Genomic DNA, 13,466 nt, shown 5'->3' with positions numbered 1-13,466 from the left:
CCCCGCCGGCCCGCCCCCTGCACACCTGAACCTGCAAAAGGCGCTCTTCCCTGCTAAACCCCTGGGACGCTGAACGGAGTGCTAGTCACTTACTTGTTTGTTGTAGGAACTTTGGGGCAGTTTTTATTCCACGGCTTGCAGCTCCCGCTTCGCGGGAGCCGCTGCGCACAGGAGTGCGTGTCTTTTCACCAGCAGCTGATTTCTGAGGGCGGAGGCAGGGGCGCGAGGTAAGGCGTGGGCTGCGAGTGTGCAGGGACTCCAATACCCAGGAGTCCCTGCGAAGACCACGGACTCACCATCCGGTCCGCTCTCCCCGCCGGCCCGCCCCCTGCTTAGCACGCCCACTATTTTAAGGTTTAACACTCCCGCAGCGCGGGACGCAGCTCGGGCGAAGACAGGGCAAAGACCGGGCCGTTTGAGGCCGTTCGAGGACTGAGAGGGCTGGGCTGGGCTACCCCCCTTTTTTGTTGCATTCCAGCATTATTGTCACATTCTACAGTTTTATTGTTGTGTGTATAGCTATTTATTAATTTGTACTCTGTAAGATGTGTTCTCGGGGTAGCCGGAGCAAAACTCTCATGGCGGCCAGCAACTCCAATAGATCGATAGATGATTTCCTGGTCAAAACCAATTTGGCGATTGACCAGGAGATCACCAAAATGCAGCACAAGGTCTCGTTAGAACTTGATGCTGCACGTAGGTTGTCGGCGCATATTGCTAACACCAAAAAATCCTCCTTGGGGGAAATTGCATCTGCTCGTTCCCCTGATTGCCCAGCTGCCCCACGCCCTCTGATAATAACGGCAGTCATGCATCCTGCTCCCTCCACTATTCCTTTAGATCCCCCTTTAAAGTTCCCCTCTGACCCAGTGTTACAGAACACTGCTCCTGCCCCTATATTTAATATTGCGGGTTCCTTCCCCTCCCCCAAAACAAGCCAAGTTCCCAGTCATTTTAGCGCCAAGAAAGCTGCGGCACGCAAAAAGAAATGTCTGGCAAGAACTATACACGCCAGGAAAAAAGCCAGAATAGCAAGGCTAAAGTTTTTTAACAATAGAAGGGTCATGGGTTCGCTGGGAATGAATGACGCTAACCCCAAATTGATCAACACTGTTTTTAACGGGGAAATCCCTACTGAATTACCTAGTCGGGTTGAAGATGATACTCTCACCATCCCTCCTAGTCAGAATAGCATAAACACCTTGGAGGGTCGGGGGAGTGCATCCGCACACGATAGGGAGAGTGACAGTGAATTTCTTCAACTAGTATGGGGCACGTTAAAGCAGTTACTTTCCCCTCTGGAATTGAGGCTCTCTCGCATAGAGAATAACCTCCTAGAAATGGATAGGACTATAGTGACTCTAGCTAGTTTGAGCCTTAAGGAAATGGACGCTAAGCTCAAAGGCGTAACGGAACCCACTTCACAGCCTAGAGACACACAACATGTCCAACCTCCCGCACAAGGAATCCTTAGCATTCCCGAGACCCTTCCTAAGCCTATTCCTAAACCCCGTACCACTGTTCTAAATATTACTCCCCCTACTCCGAGTACAGTGACCCGAAAACCTTCTCATTCCCAGAAACCAGCACAGAGGCCGAATATAGTATCTAGGGCACCGGCTAACCACCCTTCCAGGCCACCCTTGGTGCATAACCAAACACGACAGGTTAGTCGTCACAATTTTCGCGGAGGGTTTATTGACCTCCCGCCAGAAGCAGGGTCGTACGTTATTGTTCTAGCGGGTGTTCCAGAGTTAGATCAGCAATCACAGGAAAATGATTTTTCCTTAAAAAATAAAGTCATTCACTGGCTCAATTCTACTAAACAACTACCCGATCACCAAAGAAGTAATATACTTATGGTGCGGAGAGTTCCCTGGATTGGTCATACCCATAAATCTATACCCGGTGACTGTGTGGTGGTATCTTTTGCGGACCCCCTCACAGCCCGGTGTCTATGCGCAGGGCCACCCTTTGAGCCTAACTCTACGATTGTGGTTAGGCCACTCACCTTTTTTTATCCTCCTAGGCAACAACATGTGAGGGAGGGGCCATGGTCCACTGTTAGAAACCCTGGTCGACCAACGTATAGACTGGTCGGACAAAATCAGCTCAACTGGTGGCAGGGGGCCCCCACTTCAAACAGGTACGGCTGCCTGGAGGAGGTGGATTGACTCGGGAGGTTTGGAGACCCATCTCCCCCTGAGATCGCTCCCCAGCAACAGAGTCCTTCACCGCTCAACTTATCAGATAGAATGGAGGACAGTTTGGCAACAACGCTAGACGAACCAAGCCAGATGCCAGTTATGACAAATCTGTCCCCACCGAGTGTATCTAGCCCACTTGGCTTTACATTTCCTTCTTCTAATTCTACGGCCCAGCACGAATCCAACGACAAGGCTGTGAGCCTGCCCTGTACTGAAGTACCACACTTAATCATAATTTCATGGAATGTGGCTGGGCTCTCTAGCAAATTAGATTGTCCAGAGTGGGGTGCTTATGTCAGTTCCAAGGATATAATACTACTACAGGAAACTTGGGCGCGAGATCCAGTAGATCTATCTGGCTTTGCCGTTTTTACTAAAATAGCCAAGTGGGAGGGAAAGGGGAGACCATCCGGGGGATTATTGATTGGGATAGCAACGGATCTCGGTTGTCAGGCCTCCGTTCGGGAGACCGCTTCTGATGACCTGTTGGCCGTCCTATTACAGTGGCCCGGCGCATTAAAGCTTTTAGTTATCAACATCTACTCTAGGCCTACTAAAATGTATAAAGAATCACCCACTATAGACGAATTGGCAAAGTTTCTCGAAGACTTCCCGTGTGATCACCCTTGTCTAGTGGGCGGGGATTTTAATTCCCATTATGAACCCCTCTCCGGACTACGGGATGGTCCTTCTCTGGACGAAGACTCCACCTGGCTGATTCCAGAGTCGGCGGCACCACCTCCAAAGGCCTGGACCCCCTTGGCCTTACAAATAAACGCCCTTACCCTTAACTTGGCACTCCGGGCATGTAATGGGCGCTGTAATTCGGACATTCCAAGTAAACCGACTTACAACAAACCTGGTAGTGAATCCCGTCTAGATTACATTATGGTCAAAACCTTCATGTGGACAGCAATAATTGATTTTAAAGTATGCCCAAGAAGGGATAGTGACCATAATTCCCTGGAATTGACTTATTCCCTTCACTGGAACCAGGAACCGTCACAGGGAACTGGCAGTGACAAGTCAGGCCTCCTACTTGAAAATAATCGTAGGAAAGTCAAGTGGGAGACGCTAGTCATTAGTGCAAATAAAATACCGTGCCTCTATGAAAGGCTAATTCCATTTTTTGAGTGTGCCTTCGAGCTAGGTATTAAAGACCTAGATGAAGTATCTAGAGGCGAACTAGCAACAATACACAAAAATATTACAGACTCCCTTCAACATGACTTGTTCACATCCGCCGTAAAAAAGAAGGGTTTAAAGACTAAGACCTCGTGGTATAACGCCACGTGTAGAAATGCAAAGGCGCACTTGATAGCTGCTATTAGGGGACGCCTCGGCAGGGAAGAAATTAGTGACAGGAGAAAAAACTACAAGAGCCTTGTGGTGAATGCCAAGGCGGAATGGGATCATGATTACTGGGAGACCCTTACGAAAGCACTATCAACCAGAGATTCACGTAAATTCTGGCGGGTAGTAGCGAATGGCACGACTGAGCTATCCCCTGCACTTGAGCCAAATATAGCCCCTTCTGTGTGGCAGGCCCACTTTGAAGCATTGTATGAGCAGGGTGTTGGGGATCCTACCTTCGAGCCCTCTCTGATTTCTCCAACCCCCTCTGGACCTCCTTTTACAGAGAAAGAAGTGAGGCAGGCTATTAAGAGCTTACCTGCTGGAAAAGCACCTGGATTAGATGGGGTTCCGGGGGATCTGTTCAAACAAGAACCAGGGATTTGGGCACCGTACCTCACACTCATGTTCAATGCTATTCTGGGTGGAATGACTGTACCAGATACTTGGATGGGAGCAGAGGTAGTCCCAATCTTTAAAAAGGGATCCCCTCTGCTCCCATCCAACTACCGCCCCATCAGTCTGATAGATATATCCCAAAAACTCTTTGGCAGACTGATTTTAAATCGTTTGCAGGTGTGGATCCATGATATGGACATCCTGTCACCATACCAGGCAGGATTCCGGGAGGGTGTATCTACTACTGACCAAATTTTTAGGCTTCAACTCCTTTATTGGAGAACAGCGGTTATCGAGGGCGGCAGTCTATATACCATCTTTGTAGACCTCCGTGCCGCCTTCGATTTGGTTCCCAGGGCAAGGTTGTGGAGCGTCATGAAGGACCTGAATGTCCCTGAGGATATTTTGGCAATCCTAATGAGACTCCACTCCAACAATTATGCTCGAGTCAGGTGTGGCAAAGGTGGCAAGCTAACCGAAAGGTTCCCCGTTCGCAGAGGTGTAAGACAGGGTTGTGTGCTTGCATCCTCCCTGTTTTGTATCTTTGTGAACGGGGTAGTTGCCCACCTCAACAGGATTGCTAACTCCGATGCCCCAAAGTTGACTGGCAACAGGGTGCCCGCAATCATGTTTGCGGACGACACCCTGCTGCTGTCTAAATCTCCGATGGGGATCCAACGTATTTTGGACGGCTTCCTTGACTTTTGCTCTGAGAGGGGTTTGGAAATAAACCCCCAAAAAACCAAATTTATGATTCTAAATCCGAGCGCCCGAAATAGAGCCCCTCCCACACTAGGAATGATCCAGTTAGAACGGGTCCATAACATTGAATATTTGGGCATCACGATAAATGAATATTTTGCTTGGTCACCTCACCTGGCCAAAATGACCATCAAACTGGCACAGTTGGCGGGTGGCACTTTGCGCCTGGCGAATAAATCAAGCTATCGACCTCTTGCCCCCATCATCCATATATATAAGATGCAAGCGAGAGCAGGGGTTACTTATGGGGGTGAGTTGTGGGGCTATATTCAACACCCGAAGCTGCAGGTTAGTGAGAACAAATTTCTGCGACAGCTAGCCACCCTTCCCCAGAGTACCCCATTACTTCCACTCAGGTTAGATCTGGGTATCATTCCAATCACAGAGGAACTGGGACTTAAACCCCTAAAATTTTGGAGGCGGCTGTGGTCTAGTCCTGATCTTATAACTTACAGAGAGGAATTACAGGAATTCTTGGAAACAGGGAAGATAAAGAAGATTCCTTGGCTGACCTATGTCAAGGGAAGGCTCGAAGAAATTGGGCTCTCAGAACTATGGTCTGACCCTATTAATTCATGTACAAAAACCTCCAAGAAGGCACTTACTAGCGCTTATAATGACTTAATGCTCACCAAAGCCTTCAATAATTCCCCTGAGGGGTCCCTGACAAAATTATTCCTGAAAATTAAAGACACTTACACTCTCGAAAAGGTATTGGACAATATTTTCCCCGTACTAACAAGGAAATTGTTCCTCCAGTGGCGCTATGGATGTCTGCCTCTGGCCTCGTACACAGCGTCTTGGACAGCGTGTCCTACGACACCATCGTGCCCGATGTGCGCCTGCCCGATAGAGGATGACATCCACGCAATCTTCTTCTGTAGGGGCTATGACCGAAGTAGAAAATATTGGCTAGTCCCTATGCTCAGGAACCTAGGGTTTAGATCTTTTCATACTGCGTATAGAGTTTTAAAATCTGATCTTTCTCCTCATGTAGTTTTTGCATTGTCAAAATTTTTAACTGCATTATGGGTCACTCGAACTCGCATGCTGAAAAGACTGGTATAGTGGACTCCTCCAGCGATTTTCCCGAATGCTATTAATATTCAATGACTTTTTACCGATCACTTAATGTTTAATAAGTTTTTAAAATGTTTGTCTGTGTTGTATCTTTTATGATCCGTGATCGAAATAAAGATTTTTGAAATGGAAAATGGTTACCCTTCGAGTGCCTTGTTTAGTGGTAACATCATCTGCTTCTCTTTATCATCTTGTCTTTGATCACCCTCAGGTCCTTTTTCGGGCTTGTATTAAATCACTCCATTGTGTGTGTGTGTTTTTTGTTCTTTGCAATTTTGCGGCCTGAAATTTCCCCCATCGCCTCTCTAAATGAAACATGTGCTACAGGTCTGTTTATTTTCCAAACATTCCCCTAACTCTTCATAATATGAATGCATCCTACTTTTTACTTACTTTTCATAATTCAAAAAAATATTTGATGGTTCATTGAGTTTTCCCTACTGATCCCTGCCTGTAACATTATTCCGCCAACAATCAACACAACGGAAAATCGTTTTTAATAAAAGCAATATCGTACTCTCGACGTTTACAAATGGAAGGGACCTTGGAACCCTGGGTGCTGTTTCTTTTTTGTCATCAGATAGGTTTTTAAGGTTTTCTTTTTTGGCAGTGGTGATGACTCCATTGCGATGCTGGTCCTCTGAATCCAGCTGCTGGTCCTCAGTTCTATTCTCTGCCCTCTTCTTGTGACTAGTGGTATGTTTAAAAAGTACCAGAAAAATGTTGATTCTGTTTGTAATAAGGACATCGGTGCATGTTCTTTGAAATGCTTAGACCCCCACCCTTTCTCTGGGTTCCTCACCCATTTGCTGAACATTATGCACCATACTAGAACTGAAGTGGGGGACCATCACCATTTCTTCATCACTTCACAGCCTGAGTTCTATTGTTTTGATCTTATTTTACATTGTCCTTGGGGCAAGAAGAAGTGGTTGAATGAGCTGCCACATCCATCTCTGTGGCTTCCATTTTCATTTGGTCAAGGCTGCAAGACTTTAAATAAAAACCCCACTGCCTTTAAAGAAGCAACAGTTATTTGTAGCATGAACAATCTCTGAACTTAACTCCTCTATTGCAGCTAGTTATCAGCCCATCTCTCCTACATACAGGATCTAAACATCTTCGTTCATGGGACACCGGGCAGATGGGGCTACTGGGCTCCAACTGCGATGGTTGGGACTGGTTGTCACTGGTGTGCAGGAGTTCGTTTTACTATGACTAGCAAACTTGACCAAGTACGCTTGACTCGCAGAGGAGTGAGGGTTCGCAGTCACAGATTTCTCAGGGAGTTAGCGTGGGGGGCACAAGCTTATGAGTCAACATTCAAGCAATAGACACAATAACTTCATTTTCCACCCAGTGCTTGTCTTGTTAGAAACACCCACAACAGAACTAAGTACTTCTGGTGACGATTCTCCCTTGTGGCGCTACGCCTGCTGATTCCCTCAGGCTATATCCCACCCAGGTGACCCTTGATATGGTTAACCCTCAAGCAGTTATGGAAGAGGTATGAGCAGTCTCAGGTGCAGATTCTTGTGCCTCACTACTCAAATGTGCAAACAGTTCATGCAGTTCATGCATGTCGCATGTTCTTATCTCTGGTGGTGGTGTATTGGGGAGGAAGTTAGTTTTTGAGGGCCTCATTTATTAAGGTTTCACGCAACACAGCACAGCGCAGCAAGCCACTTTCCTTCTTCGTAAAAGGGCAGGATGCTCGTATTTAGCATAATACAAAGCATTCCTGTTCATTCCTTGTGCTGGTGCCTTTTGGCTGCCTTGCACCTGCGTTGTAAGCAGGATTGGTATTCTGCAGGAAGGGGAACCTTCCTGCACAAAATTAATCTCGTAATGAGGCAAAAAAAAGATATTTCTCCTTGTTATGCTTCACCTGGGGAGGTGTAGCATTTTGACACAGTCCCAGGTTTACCACTGATGGTAAATCGGGGAATGTGCCAAAATTCATGGGTGAATGTGTGGGAACACCCATGCTCCATCCATGGAATACCCCCTTGGGGCAGAGTAATGCAGCACAGCGATTTACGATACGTTGTGTTACTCTGGATTATCAAGCCATTCAAGCTGGCCTTGTGTGGCTTGACAAGTCAAATATGAGGTTGCGTTGCTCTTGCGTTCCATTGCGTAGCGTAAGGACAATGCAACTCCTACATAAATAATGTTGAATCTCTTGTGCTCGACTAGTGATTGGCTAGTATACTTAATAAACAAATGTTCCTGATGTTGCAAGGAAGATCCCTGTGGTCTTTCCTCAAGAGGACTATTTGGCCACACTTTCTCACAGCAAGTATCAGAGCCTAAACATTATTGGTTGATAGTAATTGTACTTACAATGGGAACAAAGCATAAAGGAGCATACCAATTTCTGGAAACTCCAGGGCCCATATTACAGAAAGTGTCCGGGGGTGCAACAGGCATGTGTGCTCGCTTTGTGCACCTCCGGGGCACTTTGTTATTGCACAAGGCGCTGCAGATGCTTGTGCGGCTCTTCTGTAATACTGAAAGCGCTGGCACATGTAGCAACAGAGCTATTGTGAGAGGGCATTCCCTCATTTACATGGGGGTGCTTGCCCCATGCAAATGAGGGAATCACGTTTGGCAAAAATGTCTTTAGGAAGCACATTGGAAGTGCACCACAAAAAGATGGAGCACTGTCAGCTGTTTGCAACCCCCGTGGCATCATATGTTTGCGGCTTTTCTGAGGGCAGGTCATTCTTCATGATAGGGTTCACTTTTCCCGTTTGCACATGGCGCACCTCTTAAAGGTGTGCAGCGGTGCAAACTGGGTAAGTGTGCCGTATGTATAATACAGCCACATATGTGTTAATAACATGGGATATTGTAATCACTAAGGGCCAGATGTAGGTAATCCCAGATTACCGAATCTTAAATACCGAATCATACCGATTCGGTATTTAAGAACTGGCAATCGGGATGTAGGTAATTTTACCGATTTAATTACCGAATCGGTATGATTCGGTAATTACCGAATCGGTATTTACCGATTCGGTAATTGCCATTCATTCCTATAGGTCTGGAGGCCCATAGGAGTGACACCCTGTTGCACCCCTCAATTGTGCATGGGAGCACATGTTGCAGACATACATGCCCTTAGGGCATGTATGTCTGCAACATGGCACTGTTTAAAAAGCAATAGAAATGCTTTTTAAAGGGTTTTCATAATTTACCACCAACTTGTAGTTGGTGGTAAATTAAGAATTCTTAAACCCCTGTAACTGATTACAGTGCTACCTACATGTCAAAATACAGATTCGGTAATTATACCGATTCGGTATTTTACCGATTCGGTAAAATTACCGAATCTGTATTTTAACATGCCCCTACATCCCAAACTCCAAATACCGGTCGGTAAGTTACCGACCAGTATTTGCCTTCCTACATCTGGCCCTAAGTGCAGTCTTATTACACAATATTGAATCTGTGTTTATACACAGAATCCCACATTATGTTCCCTCATTTAAGTCACTTTGCTCCGCACACATCTCGGTAGGTTTTCTCTGCAAAACGTGAAGTCAAATCAATGGGAAGTTCATCGCTTCTACAAAACTTGTAATCCTGAATATTCCCGTACTCTAATGTGATCCTGAGTATGCAGCAATTGCATCATGTGAACAGAATTCAAGTGTTCTCGTTGATTTTTCCATGAATGATGTGTCTAATCCTCCACATTTACATTTCTAATTTCTATAAGTGCAAAAATTGTAGTGGTCTTTTCAGTGAAAACAAGTGCTTTAAAAATGATGATGATGTAGAATCTAAGTACCAGGTTACGTTTTTCGACCTTTTACAGACGAGTTTGCAAACTGTAATACTTGTACATCCAGTCCACCTCCTTATATATCCATATTTAATAGCACAGTGCTGCATTCTGTTGAGCCTCTTGCTAAAGCCATGACTGTTTGATTTAAATATATTGTCTTGGAAGTTTGGCTTTATAGTTCCAATCACTTTAGCTGTTGAAGGTCAGAAGCTTCGGGCTTTGGCAGCAGATTTACCATAATTGTTTTTCAAAGGTAAAAGTTATGTGCCTTTCATATCTTTTGTACTTACACAGTTCTATTTTACCAAATACAAGAAGTGAGGGCGCTAGATCAAGCAAGCACCTTTTTGTGGGCTGTGTAAGTGCTGCCCAAAGTGTAGCTGAGACAAGAAAAAAATATTTAAATATTTACTGTGTTGGTTGCATTCTTTTTTTCTAAGAACTCAACACAGGCTTCACTGTCAAAAACTCCAAATGACACTCCGTAGGGTTCTCAACTAGTAACATAGATCTTGGCATAGGAGTTGTTTTACTGTGACATTGCATTTGTTATACATCTATGCCAACAGTGTGGAAGCGTGCCCTTGCCTAGTGAATATTAGCTGCACTGTGTTTCAATATGTTTCTGGCTAACTCCTTTTGTCTGGCTTCCCCGCTTCCCCAGTGATTGCTTGTGGGCGTTGTGGCATAGCAGAAAATGCTGTATCTTATGGAAACCTCTATTATCTTTTTTCTGTTTCTGCCCCATGATCCTGTAAATCTTTTTCATCTAAGAGATATCCTTTGTTCAATTTACAAGGACATGTTGATGAAAGACAATAAGGGAATCAACACAACTCCAGTGTTCCCGTGCCATGTTCACTGTCAGTAGGTTTGCTTGTACTTAACCTTGGCAGCTTTAAGACACAATATTGAATCTTTTTGTTGAGCATAAACCAATAGAAAACTAGCTGGCTTTTTCACAGTGCATGAGCAAGACACGCCATTATCTTTCCTGTATCTATCAGGTAACTTTACCAATGACAGTGCTAAGACCATGGATTAAGCATTCTAGCAACATCACCATGACTATTGAAATTGTTCCAACCTGTTACCCGAGATCTAACACAATGCAGCTTTGCATTAAATGGTCCTCGTGGTTGGTTATACCTTGCTGTGGATTTCATCTAGCGCAAGTGTAAACCTGCCTCCCCTACAGAGCCTTCGATTTTTCCCCAATGCAGCTCCCAAGAACTAGACAAAATAATTAACTTGTCTTTCTGGCTCTGTCCAAATTATCTAAGCCTAGTGGGAGACAAAAGAAGCCAGCTTCCATGAATGGGAGGACCGCATCTCTCTTTATGCTGATGACATCCTTAAATACCTAGGCTCCCCGAGGAAGTCATTCGTATGTGTATTGGACATCATGGCAATTTGGTAGATAGTCTAGATTCTCCATCAACTGGAATAAATCCCTCCTATATATCCTCACTGGGAACCCCCCCCCCACCCTGCCAGTTGGTTGCCCAATCCAGATTAATACGGTGGGTTTCAAGTATCTGGGTATTTATATTACATTAGATCCCAAACTTCGCTTTACTCAAAACCTTCTCCCACCACTCAAAGGCTTAAATGTGACATAGCCAGCTGGAAAACCCTCCCGTTCTCATTACTGGGAAAAGTGGCCCTTTTCAAGATGATGTCGCTGCCCCCCTTCTTGTACACATTACAGAACACCCTTGACTCTGTCCCTGCTGAGTACTTTAGAGAGGTTGAGAGCCTGCAGAGAGACCTGTTGTGGGAAGGGAAACCTTGCGTCGCTTTGACCAAACTCACACTCAACTGGTATGACGGGGGATTAGCCTCCCGGATATCAGGCAATACTACTGGGCTGCACACCTTGCAGCCATTAATCAGGCCACCTATGGTTGACCGGATGATCCCAGATATGCCATGGATAGATGGACTCTACCGGGAGGGAATTATAATAGGGCACTATATTCCAAACCCAAACAACACCCTTTGACTGGACCAACTGACCACTCGGTCCAAATTTGGCACGCAGTTAACAAAACTATGGTCTGGGATCAAAAACTCACTCTGGCAACCCCCTTGTGTGACTCCGAACAACTGGGTGGCCTATAGAAATGGAAGGGATTCAATAAGTGGGACCTCATCTGAATCTCACGGATCAAAAACATGTGGGAGAAGGGCGAAGTAAATGCATTTACCTCTTTGTAGCAGCAATACGAGTTGGCTGACTCAGAACGTTTTAGGTACACTTTAATTTGTCATGCACTAAAATACCACTTCCTGACGGGCTCCTCCCCTCCAGAACCCTCTCCACTAGAAGATAGATTGTTAGACAGACACCTACCCGAAAAAAACATTTCACTGACCTATAAAAAGCTGATCAACAATATAACAGACCCACTTGCCACTACGTGAGAAATGGATGAGGGATGGCCTTGAGCTAGACGGCAAAGACTGGCAGGATGCAGTGCCTCACCAAGAGTAGTAGCAATCTTGGCCGGACTCCGGCTAGTTCAATTTAAAATTCTCCACAGAGTATACATCACAGGGCCTAGTCTGGTCCGCATGGGTAGAGCCGAAAGAGGAGACTGCAGGAGACAGTGTGGTCAGGAAGGAACATTTCTACACATAATCTGGAAATGTGAGTACATACAATCATACTGGCGCAGGATCCGCAAGGTGTTAAGCGAAGTGCTCACAATTGTCATATACCCATATGCACCAAGATGCCTCCGAAAATTTGGGAGCCCACTAATTTGAATAGTCATCACATGCAATGGGCCACACTAGGGCTTATGCTGGCGAAACGGAATATAGCAAGGCTGTTGGGAGCGGCACAGACACCCAAAGTAGAAGCCTGGAAAGACAGTTTATACAGCCCGTGGCTACCCCAAAAAGTGGTCCAAGGTATGGGACTCCTATCGAGGACATATCTGCTACTCCCCCACTTAACATTGACCCAGAAGACCCACCCTACCCCATAATTTGTACCCATTGCGCTCTGGCATAGAAAATTACCCGTTACTGCTTTCACTGACTGTATTGTACCTGATTCTTCTGCATTGTATGTCATACATCGATGAATGTTAATTAAAAGAATACAATTTTCTTTTTTTTTAAAGCTGGCTTTTGTCTAAAGATCATTTTACTTGGTAAATAAATCATTTATGTTTCTTTGATCGCAGAAGACCTCAAATCCTCAGGAAGAAAGTGCATTTTTATATTGTACCATTTGTTAATCTTTATTACCAATGTTTGGGTTGTCTTCAGGATCACCAAGGAATAATATGCCATTTCCTGTATCCTTTCCTTCACTGCCTTAGACAAAACCACCAATATTACCCAAAGGTTCACAATTGTTGTACTTAATTCGGAGGTTCTCACTCTTTTAATAGACCTCTGCTTCCTTTGGACAAGCAAATATTCTTGGGCCCACTAAATGGTGCCCTTCTCTTTGCTATGAATTTGCTAGACACCTATGGCTGCATTACACTTCTTCAGTTCACACATCATACATTAAAGGTCTATGCAACAATCCCGAAACTGGTACACTTTTGTTGTTTCTTTCCTGCACTCATTGGTTACTTCTGGAAGCCCCTCAAATCTGTTCTTCTTACATCTCTGAAACTATGCTTGTCTATCAAAATCATCTGGAAATAGTTCTTATAGTTTGCTTTCTGATACCTGAGACTATGCCTCAGTTATCACATCATAATGTTTTATTATAAGTTGAATACTTGTATATATTGCAAAATGTAGAAAACATGGATGCCTAACATAATACTAAGACAATTTATAAACTGACATACAGAAAACACATTTTCTACATGATGCACTAGGTACAAGATACAGAATAG

General features: G+C 45.0%; 1 protein-coding gene across 2 annotated transcripts in view; it reads left to right on the top strand.

Moving 5' to 3' along the window:
- The window catches only part of TGFBR3 (transforming growth factor beta receptor 3), a 344,310-nt gene that overhangs the window by 318,229 nt on the left and 12,615 nt on the right, over positions 1-13,466 (top strand). The gene's annotated exons all lie outside the window — the stretch shown is intronic.

This window comes from Lissotriton helveticus, chromosome 1_1, assembly GCF_964261635.1.
Source record: "Lissotriton helveticus chromosome 1_1, aLisHel1.1, whole genome shotgun sequence".
Lineage (NCBI taxonomy): Eukaryota > Metazoa > Chordata > Amphibia > Caudata > Salamandridae > Lissotriton > Lissotriton helveticus.
This window is presented reverse-complemented; position numbering and strand designations above follow the sequence as displayed.